Consider the following 15,000-nt stretch of genomic DNA (forward strand, 5'->3'; position numbering starts at 1 on the left):
ACACGCACACAGACACACACACACACAGACACACACACACACACACACACACACACACACACACACACACACACACACATACGCACACACAAATACACTGTTGTATATCTATGTTTCGTTGCTATTATGCAAAATGTCTTGGGTGTGATGCAGGCGGGGATGTATGGATCTTGCGAAACCTGGAGGTAGTCGGGTGCTACAAACCTGGAGGTAGTCGGGTGCTACGAAGAAAGAATAGTACGAAGTGAATACTTACTGGCAAATGAAAAGGGAGTGACCAGCTCCGAGGAACAGAAAACGTTATATGAGCCAACCACGTGCATATAAATATACACAAACGAACGTTTGTGTTTATAAATTATCAGCTTATTTGTATCTTATATGAACCGTTGTAAAGACTTGTGGATTAAGAGGTTTCCAAGTTCGAAATCCGTTCGTGGATGTGGATGGTGTCTCAAGCTGCTTCTCACTGTGGTTGATATCACAGACGTATACTGACATTGGATCTGCCCAGTAATGATGCTCATATTTGTTATATCGCACGTTCGACGTACAATATAACGGGATAATAATGATAATGTCCTCGCAAATCGTTCTACTCAAGATACTGGTAATAACCCTCAACAATTCGCAGCTTCTGGCTTTACACAGGTTCAAATAACTCCCTTACACTCTCTGCGCGTGTCCATTTATATTGTGGCACAGGCCATTTGGAGCCAATCAATAGAGGTGTTCTACTTCCACACAACAATATGTATTTCTTCATTGTCTACAGGGGGATAATCATAGAGTGGACAAACAAGGACAGGCAAAGGGATTAAGTTGATTACCTCAACCCCAGTGCGTAACTGGTATTTATTTAATCGACCCCGAAAGCATGAAAGGCAAAGTCGACCTCGGCGGAATTTGAACTCAGAACGTAACGGCAGACGAAATACCGCTATAAGCATTTTGCCCGGCGTGCTAACGATTCTGCCAACAACAAAGTCATGCTGACGTAAAGAGACCGAAACCGGTTGTCAAGCTGTGATGCGGAGTACAGACATATATAATGGGCTTCCACATATTTTCCATCCAACGAATTTACCCACAATGCACTGGTCGGCTTGGCAGGAATTTTAGAAGACACTTGCTCCAAGTAAAGCGCAGTGAAATTGGATCCGAAGACAAGTACTTGCAGACCGTGCTACTTAACAATAGTCATGCGTGCGCCGGTATGCGCTATTTCTAATTATTTTATCCGCGTTCATTATACGTAATTATGTTATTAATTGAATTAGTGAATTAATGCAGTCATTAATACAGTATTATTCTATCTTGTTATTTCAAGTGGACTATTGTAAATGGTAGAGAAATGCAATATATTGTTATCGAAAATTTCGTGGAATATAACAAAACAATAAGTGCCAGTTGACTACGCAAAATATAATAGCTTCCTAGAGAACAAACACACTCACACCTACACATACTCACACCTACACATACTCACACCTACACATACTCACACCTACACATACTCACACCTACACATACTCACACCTACACATACTCACACCTACACATACTCACACCTACACATACTCACGGGAAGACACACATGCACGAGCACACCCATGTACACACATAGACACATATACCCCGCAAGCACATACACGCACACGTTCCACATATTCCACGCACACCATTACACATACACATACATGAATACACGCATGCACTTGCATTTAAGTATACGTACACACACACACACCCACACACCCACACATATATATGTGTGTGTGGCTGTCTGGTAAGTAACTTGCTTACCAACCACATGCTTCCGGGTTCAGTCCCACTGCATAGCACCTTGGACAAGTCTCTTCTACTGTAGCCTCAGGCCGACCAAAGCCTTGTGAGTGGATTTGGTAGATGGAAACTGAAAGAAGCCCGTCATATATATATATATATGTATGTATGTATGTAAGCGTGTGTTTGTGTCTGTGTTGGTCCCAACACATCGATTGACAACCAGCTTCATTTTGATGTATGATACATGTTCCTGTGTTGGTAATTATACCTGTCCTAAACAAAATGGCATTACTTTTTCACTCACCCTCGTATATATATATATATATATATATATATATATATATATATATATATATATATATATATATATATATATATATATAAATATATATATATATATATATATATATATATATATATATATACATAAATGTAAATATGTACATATATATATGCAATTATATACATATATATATATACATACATATAAATATACAAAGATACATATATATTTATATCAATATATATATACACATATAAACATATATATATATACACATATGTACATATATATATAAGCGTGTATATATATATATATATATATATATATATATATACATACATATAAATATATATATATAAATATATATATGTATATATATATATATATATATATATATATATATATATATATATATATATATACACATATATATATATATGTATGTATGTATGTATGTATGTATATATGTATATATGTATGTATGGATGGATGGATGGATTTCTGTATGATTTTATATTTGTGTGTTTATGTATATATATATATATATATATATATATCTATATATATTATATATGTGCTAAGTATTGAAATAGAAAATTACGTTGCATATCCAAACATCTAAGGGAGATTCCCCAGAAGTTATCGATTTAAACTGAGAGTAAATACTACATTAATAAACAATTACCTGCATACATTAATTATTTAAAAACCCTAATTTGTTAATTAAGAATTATGTAGGCCAATATTTTTTCATTCTATATTTTTTCTCTCTCCATTCACATTTTCTTTCATCATTCACCTTTATAACATCGTCAAAACTTCTATACTCCTTCTAATTATCGGTATCTTTGTAATTACCTTGCTAATTCCAAGCGTTGGCGGGTATCAGTCACTCAGCCAGTCTGGCTGTCTGGGTCTGTGTGTGCATCTATCTATCTATCTATCTATCTATCTATCTATCTATCTATCTATCTATCTATCTATCTATCTATGTATATATATATATATATATATATATATATATATATATATATATATATATATATATATATATATATATATATATATATATCTATGTATATATCTATCTATCTATCTATCTATCTATCTATCTATCTATCTATCGATCTATCTATGTATATATATATATATATATATATATATATATATATATATATATATATATATATATATATATATATATATATATATATATATATATATATATATATATATATATACATATATATATATATGTATATATATATACATATATACATACAAGTTTCGTGAGTTAGCACTAACCTGTTTGATAAGTGCCAATGTACGAAACGATCGGACCTTGAGACACTCTGTTACTTCTGCTGAATATTTATAGAAATATACATATAGGCGTAGGCGTGGCTGTGTGGTAAGAAACTCGCTTCCTAAGCACATAGGCGTAGACGTGGCTATGTTCTAAGTAGCTCGTTTAACAACCACTTGGTTTCGGGTTCAGTCCCACTGAGTGGCTCCTTGGGTAAGTTTTCACTACCATATCCTCGGGCCGACCGACGCCTTGTCAGTGTATTTGGTAGACGGAAACTGAAAAAGCCCGTCGTATATATATATATATATATTTGTTTGTCTGTGTTTGTCCCCCTATCTTCATTTGATAACCAATGTTGGTGAGTTTACGTCCCCCGTAACTTAGTGGTTGGTCAAAACAAACCGATATAATAAGTACTTGACTTCCAAAGTATAAGTCCTAGGGTCGATTTGCTTGACTAAAGGCAGTGCTCCAGCATGGCCGCAGTGAAATGACTGAAAAAATAAAAGTATAAAAGAATATATATATACATATAGATACTTATATATATATACATACACACACACAAACCCACATATATATGTATATATATATATATATATATATCTATATCTATATATATATATATATATATATATATATATATATATATATATATATATATATATATATATATATATATATATATATATATATATATATATATATATATATATGTATAGATAGATAGATAGATAGATAGAAAGAGAGATGGTAGACGTACATACACACATATATGCGTATCAGAAAAGCTGCATACTACACAGGCTCGATTGACATATATTAGTTTAAACTGCCATTTAATTCCAAGGTCTGATTTAATCTCGCCCTTCTCTCGGGCAATACATATGAAGAGAAAGATCTCTTCCGATTGTTCAAAATATGAAAGATTGATTTTACTTGTCTAATTTTTTCAAAGTCATTTTAATCTCTTAAACCCCAAACTTTGTAAACATCATTCGTAATGTATTCATATTCATATATATATATATATATATATTCTTTTTTTTTTTTTTTTTTTTTTTAATAGTTTCAGCTTAGAGCTGCGGCCATGCTGATGTATATATATATATATTAATTATTTGCTTGTATAATATCGAATTATTATTTTTATTTGGAGATTACTCATGTATATCCTATATTCATGTTTTCAAAAATAAAAAAGAAGAGCGTTTATATACTTAGCAAAATTTTACATTTAATGCGGTGCTTATAAAACGAATCCGATGCTAACGAAGGTCACGTCTTAGACAAAGAACAGCTATATATGCTGTAGAATTTCTTCAAAATTTAATCCAATTCTATGCATAATTTTAGAAATTTGTCTTCAATTAACCACAAAGAATTAACTTCTTTCAAATGGCGAGTAATCATTTTAATATTTTGCGGACGCATACCCACCCAGCTTGTCTGAATTTTTATAATTTCAAACTGATCACGTGTATTAAATATGGAAGCCGGTCTTTTATTTGTAGAATGCGGCGTAACTCTTTGGAATTTCACCAATAACTAATGAATAAAATATTTGTTCAGATTACTAATTGTCTACGTTTTGTTCCATACTTTGCAAAAACCAATCGTAAAATCACCGTAGTTGTCAAAAGTATATTCTAAGTTACTTCTGTGTTTCATTCGTATCGATAATTCAACTGATGTATATATGTATATGTAGCTATCGAGCTATACAAGTAGGTAAGAAGGTAGATAGGTAGGTAGGTAGGTAGGTAGGTAGGTAGGTAGGTAGGTAGGTAGGTAGGTAGGTAGGTAAGTAGGTAAACAGATAGATAGTTTCTCAGACATGTTTCTCACCACGTCATGTCAATAATCGCATATTTAACACGAAATTCAAACACAATCTGCATGATTGCAAAAGATCAACGTCTTATTGCGCCGATTGGGTGGAGAGGTTTAAAGCGGATTTAATATATTCGCAATTGTGGATAAAGACAAACGTATAACAAATATTAACAAGTTACTCAATGAGAAAAACAATTATATCAGGATTCAGTATGATAATACCGGTCAATTAAAAGTTAAGCTAAATAAACTAATTATTGAGTGATATGCACAAATAGCACCAACCAATTCACAGAATCTCTAATCAGTTAGATAACATGATCAAACATTAGACATCTGAGGGATGCTCTAAGCAGACGTATGAAGAGTTCCTGGGTTTCTTAGAAGAAACTGATGTAGTGTACAGCATGTTTGTATTAGATCTAGAAAGTATGTTTGCCTAGGTTCCCGTGGAAGAACTATAGAAAATACCTTGTTATAATCTGTATTCAAGTACCCAATTTATCAACTATTTATCAACTATTTATCAACGCATTTTAAGAGCGGTATTATACGCAAGTGAAACGTAGGCTACTTCGAAGAGGAGAGAACATCGATTGGCTTCGATGCAAAGGAGCCATGGAAAGATCTATCCCAGGAATATAGTCATGCGAGCATATTCTAAGTGAGATAATTCGAGTACGGTGTGAACAATGTGATTGCAGGATACCGAAAGCACAAGTTCCGCTGGCAGAATCGTTAGCACAGCGGGCGAAATGCTTCGCGGCATTTCGTCTACTTCTACGTTCTGAGTTCAAATTCCGCTGAAGTCGATCTTGCCTTTCATCCTTTCGGAGTCGATTAAATAAGTACCAGTTACGCACTAGGGTCGATGTAATCGACTTAATCCCTTCACCCAAAATTGAGGCCTTGTGCTTCCAGTAGAAAGAATTATATTAATTCTAATAACAACACTTGCCGTATCCCTGATGCTTACTGGAAGGATAAAAGGATAACAGTTAAGCTCGATAGGATATGGGCTGGAAACGGAACTAGCGAGAATAAACTGCACAAGGCAGTGCAGTCTCTTGGAGCCTCTAATGATTTTCCTCGAGCGACTGCATTGCCCTGGTGCTATATTCTGTCGACATCGGGGAAGGGACTAAGTCGATTACATCGACTCTTCTACCCAACTGGTACTTCTTTTATTGAACCCGAAAGGATGAAAGGTAAAGTCGACCTCGGCAGAATTTGAACTCAGAGCATGCAGACGGAAGAAATGCTACTAAGCATTTGCCCGGCGTGTGCTAACGGTTCTGCCAGCTCGCCGCCCTACACATTTTTGTTGACTTCAGAACTATGTAACAAAAAAGGTAATAAAAGAATAATGTTGGACTCGACAAAGTTTGAACCCAGAATATAAGGAGATAGAAGACATACTACAGTTTAGATGTAATGATTTCCCTATCCACCATTCTATGTAGTAATCCTTGCAATCCAGCCTTCTTTCGATACTGCTAAATCCAGCGCCCTAAACGAACAAACTATAAGGAAGTGAAATCGTTGGAGTTTTTTGAAATTGCTATTAAGATCTTTAGGATAATGTCTGTTATAGATTTCACGTAAGATGAACATCACGAAGCGATCTAAACTGTTTACAGAGGAAATAAATTCCTGATAAGCTTAGCCAATTCCATTAATCAAAAAGCAATATAATGTTTTTGAACCCAAAAAGATAGATAGCGATGTCAGTACGATTAATGCACGCACACACACACACACACACATACACACGCACATCTATTAATATGTAATCTTCTAGTATTATTCCCTTTCAGAGATAACGAATAAGTATAAATCTTTTTCTAACCTGTAATGGCTGCCGCTTAGCGTGTCTCAAGATACGATGGGTTGTGTTTTGGAAGTTCTAAGGTTGCTGATTGAAACTACTCTCAGTAAACGTCCTTCCGATTAAACCTACTCTCATCATGATGCTTATAAAAACATTCAGTAACATGCAACTTTAATATTTCCCATCTCTTCAGCACTTCCATCATTTCTACTAAAGAAAGTCATGTAATTATTCAATGCAGTATTACCCTAAGTTCGCGTTAGTGGCTTGGTAGAATTGTGAGAACGTAGGGCCAAACATTGTGCGAAGGGATAAAGATTTTGATACTTTAGATACTGAGTTCAAACTACGCCGACGTCAAATCTGTCTTTTATCCATCCATGGTTGGTTAAATAAAGTTCCAGTGAAATAGTGAAGTCGATGTTATCCACTAATATTCTCCAATCAAATGTAAGTTCCTATGCCTATATTAGTTTCATTGCTGTAAATTCGAGCTGGAATATTGGGGAAGAAAATGGTAGAATGTCAGACAAAATGTTTTGCGATATTTCATCATAAGTGCCTAATTACATATTATGAAGTTAGGCTCTAAAGTGGCGAGCTCGCAAAAATCTTAGTAATTGGTCCGTATTTACGTTCTCAGCTCAAATTCCGACGAAGTCGACTTTGCCTTTGATCCTTTCGGTGTCGATAAAATGAGTACTAGTCGAGCTCAGGGGTCGATGTAATCTACAAGCTCCCACCCACCAAAACGCTAGCCTTGTGATGAAATTTAAAGCCAATATTTAATCAGGCAATGTAAGTTAAACTTGCTCTGGATGACCCATGCAATGGGTTGTTTAACGAGATTTCGTGAATGCAATGCGACCAAACACTGAAAATTTCGTGACTGAAACAAGTAAAAAAATGACAGAATAAAAGAACATATATATGTACGACAGGCTTCTTTCAGTTTCCGTCTACCAAATCCACTTACAAGGCTTCGGTTGGGCAGATGCTATTGTAGAAAACACTTACCAGGTGCCACGCAGTTGGACTGAAACCAGAACCATGTGGCTGGTAAGCAGTCTGCTTACCACACAACCACAAAATGAAGTACGAATGAAGTAGTGAAGTAGATTCACTCGACTTCATCACTTTAGCTTGAATAATTTCGCTTCATGCACTCTACGATGCTAGTTAAGAAGTTCTCATGACAATCACAATGTTCTAGTTTCGATCCATCTGCATGGCGGTTTAGATGTGTGTTTTTTTTATTTATTTATTGTTAGTACATTCTCCAGATATAAAGAAGAGGGGGTGGTTATAACAGCAATGCTTGTGATCAGAGATCTAATAGTAAAGGGACTGGCCAAGGGCTAAATAACGACAACAACACGTTATAATAACAATATAAGATAACAATAGTTAACGAAATATAACAGTAGTGTATAATCCTGAATTAGTTTAAACGACCAACACCAACGACATCAACATTAACATCAACAACAATATTACCACCACCACCGTTAACAACAACAACAACAACAACAATTGTCGTTGAATCACGCTTGGCAAACATGAACGCAATTCAGATCTTTAACGATATTTTAATTAGACTTTGCCATTTCATTGTCAACGCAAACGAATTCTTCCGAAACAATATGGCCGACATTAAACAACGAACAACTGTGACGATAGCCCTGACGACGTTAGACAAATGATGGCGATTGTGTTGGCGGCGGTGACTAAGGCGGCGGAGGAATTAATCTATACACACAGTTGTCCGTTCTTCTTACCTGGACTGCCATTACAAAACTAACCGTTAATTGTTTTCACCAACGGACCGTGTGGTTCACACCACACCAAACCGCTTTTCACCACTCCGTACCGCTACCAAAACTCCTACGTAACCACTACCACGTCCACCGCAACTATATCAAATCGATAAAATCCTAAGATTGGTTAATATCGATCTGTTCCTATTGTATGAGATTATTGCATTGTACTGTGTTGCGTTGTATTGTATTTCTTGCGGCTGTATAATAACAGTAATAGCGAAGACAACGGTAACGAGCGGCGATGGTGGAGGTGGTGACGGACGGCGGGGACCGTGCTGGAGGAGATGAAAAGGAGAAGAAAGGGGAGGAGGAGGAGAAGGAGGCGGAGGAAGAAGGACAAGAAGAAGAAAGAGGAGGAGGAGGAGGAGAAAGAGGCGGAGGAAGAAGGAGAAGAAGAAAGAGGAGGAGGAGGAGAAGGAGGCGGAGGAGGAAGTAGAAGAAGGAGGAGGGGAGAAGAGGAAGAAGAAGAAGAAGAAGAAAAAGGAGAAGAAGAAGGAGGAGGAGGAGAAGAAGAAGAAGAAGAAGAAGAAGAAGGACAGGGGACACAAGTGTGTAAAAGAACGAGAAACACAAAGATAGATGAAGAGAGAGAGAGAGAGAGAGAGAGAGAGAGAGAGAGAGAGAGAGAGAGGGAGATGGAGAGAGAGAGCAATAAATGATTGATTATGATAATGATCAAGAGCATGATCATCATCATGGTCATCACCATTGTTACTGTTATCGTCGTCATTCTCACCACGGACTTCCTTTTCGTCATTGTCATCGGCATCATCATCATCATCATCATCGTCATCATCAATATTATCATCATTGCCACCAGCTTCATTGCCATTCTTGTCGTCGTCATCGTCGTCGTCGTCGTCGTCGCAGCGGTCATCAACAACATGGCGACGACATGAAAATACACAACAACAACAACAACAACAACAACAGCAGCAGCAATAACAACACTATTTACAATCACGAAAGCATGGAAGAGCAGGAGAGAAAAGGAGGGAGAGGTCGAAACAAGCGGATGCGAGGAACAGGAGAAAAGATAGGGATAGTAATAATAATAATAATAATAATAATAATAATAATAATAATAATAATAATAATGATGAGAATAATAATAATCGATTAGATTGTTCAGTTGAAAAGGACCACCAACAACACATTACTTACACACAGTGTACTCACACACACACACACACTCATATACACACACAAGTACGCACTGGATATCACAAGGAGACATATATAGATTACGAGATAGGACACACACACACACATACACATACACACACATACACATTATGACACGCACGGATAAGCATATGTCCGCTTGCATACATGTAAGGATGTCCACAAACAAATGAATACACACTTGGAAATAAGTGTACACACACAAGCATAGTATTGCACAGATGGACACACATATATACATGCATAAATGTATATATATATGTGTGTGTGTATGTATATGTACATGTGAATATATATATATACATATATACATACAAATATGTACATTTGTATTACATATAGATATATACATATATATATGTATATGTATATGTCTATGTGTATATATTTATGTATATATATATATATATATATATATATATATATATATATATATATATATATATACATATATATATATATATATATATATATATATATATATATATATATATATACATGCATATATACGCATACATATACATGCATACAAATATGTATGTTTGCATTACATATTACAAATATTTAGATGCATACAAAATAATATTCAAGTTCATATTTATGTAGATATGGACGCTTATAGACGTAAACAAGCACATTCTGACGTACATACATATATGCACATACATAGACTTACATATACGGACAGAAGCAAGCACAAATTCCAACACCTACATAGTCATACAGGCATGGTGCACACACACACACACACACACACACACACACACACACACACACACACACACACACACACACTCACACACACACACACACACTCACACACATACATGCCACACAGAAACATACTTACGAACGCACACAAGATGAGGAGATGCCATACAGATGTAACCACACATACACACACATATATATGTATATACACACGCGCGCATTCATGCGTGCATGTCGCTCACGCATACATGCATACGTAGTCACGCATGTAGAGATAGTTTCGCACATAAATAGACATACGCGGTCATACATAATGAAGCACATGCATACACATTCGTACGTAGAATGTCAGACACACACACACACACACATACACACACACACACACACACACGCACATACACACTCACACACTCACACACATGGACGTACGTAAACATTGACATAAGCACAAACAGAATCAAACAAATTTTTCTTGCTTTAATCCAGCCGTCCCCAACCTTTTCACAGTTGCCCCAAACTTGTTCCCAACTCCTTTATTTCGAACCGCTAATATTACGGGGACGTAAACACACCTGCGTCGGTTGTCAAGTGATGTTGGACACACAAGCATATACATACATACATATATATATATATATATATATATATATATATATATATATATATATATATATATATATATATATATATATATATATATATATATATATGTGTGTGTGTGTGTGTGTGTGTGCGTGTGTGTGTGTGCTATACGGACACAAACTGTGTGACGATAGCCAACTGGGAAAGATGTTTTCCTGGGATTAAAACAATAGTAACGTGAATGTATAAAGGACGACGTTACTATTGTTTTAATCCCAGGAAAACATCTTTCCTAGTTGGCTATCGTCACACAGTTTGTGTCCGTATAGCATTTGCAAGGGACTGCAATATTTAGTTGGCATATAAACTTTAATATTCGGAGCTGTTACTGTATATGTCTCGGTCAGAGATTTAAAACAAGTTGTTTTTCTCTATACGTGATCAGCGATTGTGTGTCGCTCAAAGAATACATAGTATTTGCGAGTGGAGAGAGCTTTTGTCACTATCCTGTGGTTGTCTCACACTGAGGACGAGTAATCACTCAGACACCTAGTCTGTGAGTATCACGTTAGGCTCGAGACGGGAGTGACGACCCCCTTTGCAAATGTTATATAGACAGAAACTGTGTGTGGACAGCGCGGTGGAAAAGATTTTTTCCAGGGGCTAAAACAACAATAACATTGTCCTTTATAGGACTGCCATATTCTCTTGGCATAGAAACTTTACTATATATATATATATATATATATATATATATATATATATATATATATATATATATATATATATATATATATATATATATATATATATATATATATATATATATATATATATATATATATATATATATATATATATATATATATATATATATATATATATATATATATATATATATATATATATATATATATATATATATATATATATATATATGGCTTGTCAAGCGATGCTGGTGCATTGACGTTCCTGTAATTCCCTGGAGTGGTTACGGCAGCAAACTCGCGGTCGTAAGATTTTGGTTTCGATTCCTAGACCGCGCACAATAAGTACCAGGCTTAAAGAATAAGTACTGGAGTCGATTTATTCAACTAAAAAATATTCAAGGCGATGCTACAGCATGGCCGCATTCAAATAACAGACACAAGTAAAATAATAAAAAATTACTTATATATGCATTATACATGTGTGTATGCATGTATATATATATATATATATATATATATATATATCTTTATACACACACATGTATATCTGTGTATCCTTTCTGTTAGGCTTATCGTTAATGTAAATTCTTTATCAGATAGTTCCGTGGTAGAACTAACACGAAGATCGCCAAATATTTCCACGAGTTGAACTTTTAAGGACGCATGTACACAAGGACCTTCAAGTTTCTCACTCTACTATATTAAACATCAATTATATTTTCACACAAAAGAAATAAGTGAATACAAAGAAAATAAAACGGTGATCAAAGAATGTTTATAGGAAACACGCTTCATAAATATTTTTGAAGCAATAGATTTGCTTAATTAAGCATGAAACTATGTATTAGGAGGTTGTCAGATAATTTCGTTCGTTTCTTTCCAATGCTATTTGGATTACCACGCAAACTATTTTTTTATATTAGTGTTTTATGTTGTTGGTTAGTTGCGTTTTTGTTTTTCTGTAATTATATTTTTTCTTTATCGTTTCTGAAGTTTGTATGATATTTGAAAGCAGCCGTGGCTGTGTTGTAAGTTGTTTGCTTCTCATTCGCATGACTTGACTCTGGGTTCAATTCCACTTCGAGGCACATCGGGTGCCTGTTTTTCATTGTACCCTCAAGCCGACCAAACCCTTGTCAGTGGATTAGGCAGACGGAAACTAAAAGGAGCCTGTGATATATATGTGTGTGTGTGAAACCACTTGGCAAAGATTGATCTCGGATTCGGCTGTCCAAGCGCACTAAGTTTTAACGTCCTAGCTCACTTCCGCTGTTTACAGTGGTGCCTCGAAGGAAAGTGTGTAGCGAGTGATCGTCGCATCTATCATGAAAGTTGTCATGGCAACACCTTCTCAGGGGCTTTCGCAAATTTGCAGACAGCGTATGGAGAGGAGTGTATGAGCTACACACAAGTGCACGAGAGGTTCAGACGTTTCCAAGATGGCCGAAAAATGTCGATATTGACGAACATTCTGGGAGACCCGCAACCAGCAGAAGTGAGAAAAACATCGCAGACGTCAGTGCAGCTACGAGGGGAAATCCTTACTACCCTAGGTACAAGGCCCGAGACTTTTGGGGAGGTGGGAGCAACTTTTTTCTCAATATTCAATTTCCGTATACCAGACCCAACACACACACACACACACACACACACACACACACACACACACACAACACATCAGCACCCTAATTGATGTGTACTCGCTACTACAAAATATCACACACACACATACACTCATGCACACATATATACATATTTATATATATATATATTTATGTATATATCTATATATATATAAGTGTGTGTGTGTATGTATATATATCTATATATACATATGTATGTATATATATATATATATATATATATATATATATATATATATATATATATATATATATACACACAAATATACAAGCACAAACGCACACACATACCCCTGTATATATCATATCACGTGTATTTATGCGTCTATCAGTCGTTTCCTCTTTGAGTTTTATATATGTGTTGTCCATCCTACTTTCTAGTAGCGTCCAAATCTCTAACGGTTTTTTTAAATGAATCACGTCATAACCTTATCCATCTATTGGTTTCATACTCGGTCATAATGTCTTACGTTTAAGATGATTCCCATGCATTTCCCTGAGGCGAAGTTTACATTTTTAACATCGCCGATTCCTATGGATCGCATAAATTGTAATTCTTTGAAACATATGTCGGAATAAAGTATGCAGTTATAACATGCGTTTTCTCCATTCCTTAAATTTTTAAATATACTCAAATACCCAAAATATAAAGGAGTTTCTGCCTCACCAACAGGAATTACACCACATTTATTTTGTGATCTTTGCTACCTTGGTTTCTATTAACCCATTCATTCTATCCGAATTATTATTTATTAGGATAGAATAAATACGTATAATTATATATATATATATATATATATATATATATATATATATATATATATATATATATATACATGTTTGTGTGTGTATGTCTGTGCGTGTGTGTATGTATGGCTATATGTATATATGCGCATGCGTGTATGCATCTTGCCTATTTTGAACATCTCTCAACCACTTCTCTCTTTACCTCTTTCTTTCTTCTCTTCCTTTGTACTATTTCTCTTTCTCTCTCACCGCTTATAACCTACCTCGTTGACATTCCCTGTCTATCACTTCGTTTTCCTCTCGTTCACACCGCTTCCGAGGCCAGCAACCCCCGCCCCACCAAACGTCCTTACCCTAACTCCCCCCCCCCCACACACGAGCTCCTTAAACATGACCATCTACTTAAGGCGTCTTTATAAATCACGTCAACGTTATACGCATGCATAAACCGATGCAACACTCATATACACCCATTCACACACAAGAACGATAGAGATACAATATAAACACACGCACATACATTTAATTACATTCAGCAACATGTAGATACAG

This window comes from Octopus bimaculoides, chromosome 13 (assembly GCF_046866305.1).
Source record: "Octopus bimaculoides isolate indiv1 chromosome 13, ASM4686630v1, whole genome shotgun sequence".
NCBI lineage: Eukaryota > Metazoa > Mollusca > Cephalopoda > Octopoda > Octopodidae > Octopus > Octopus bimaculoides.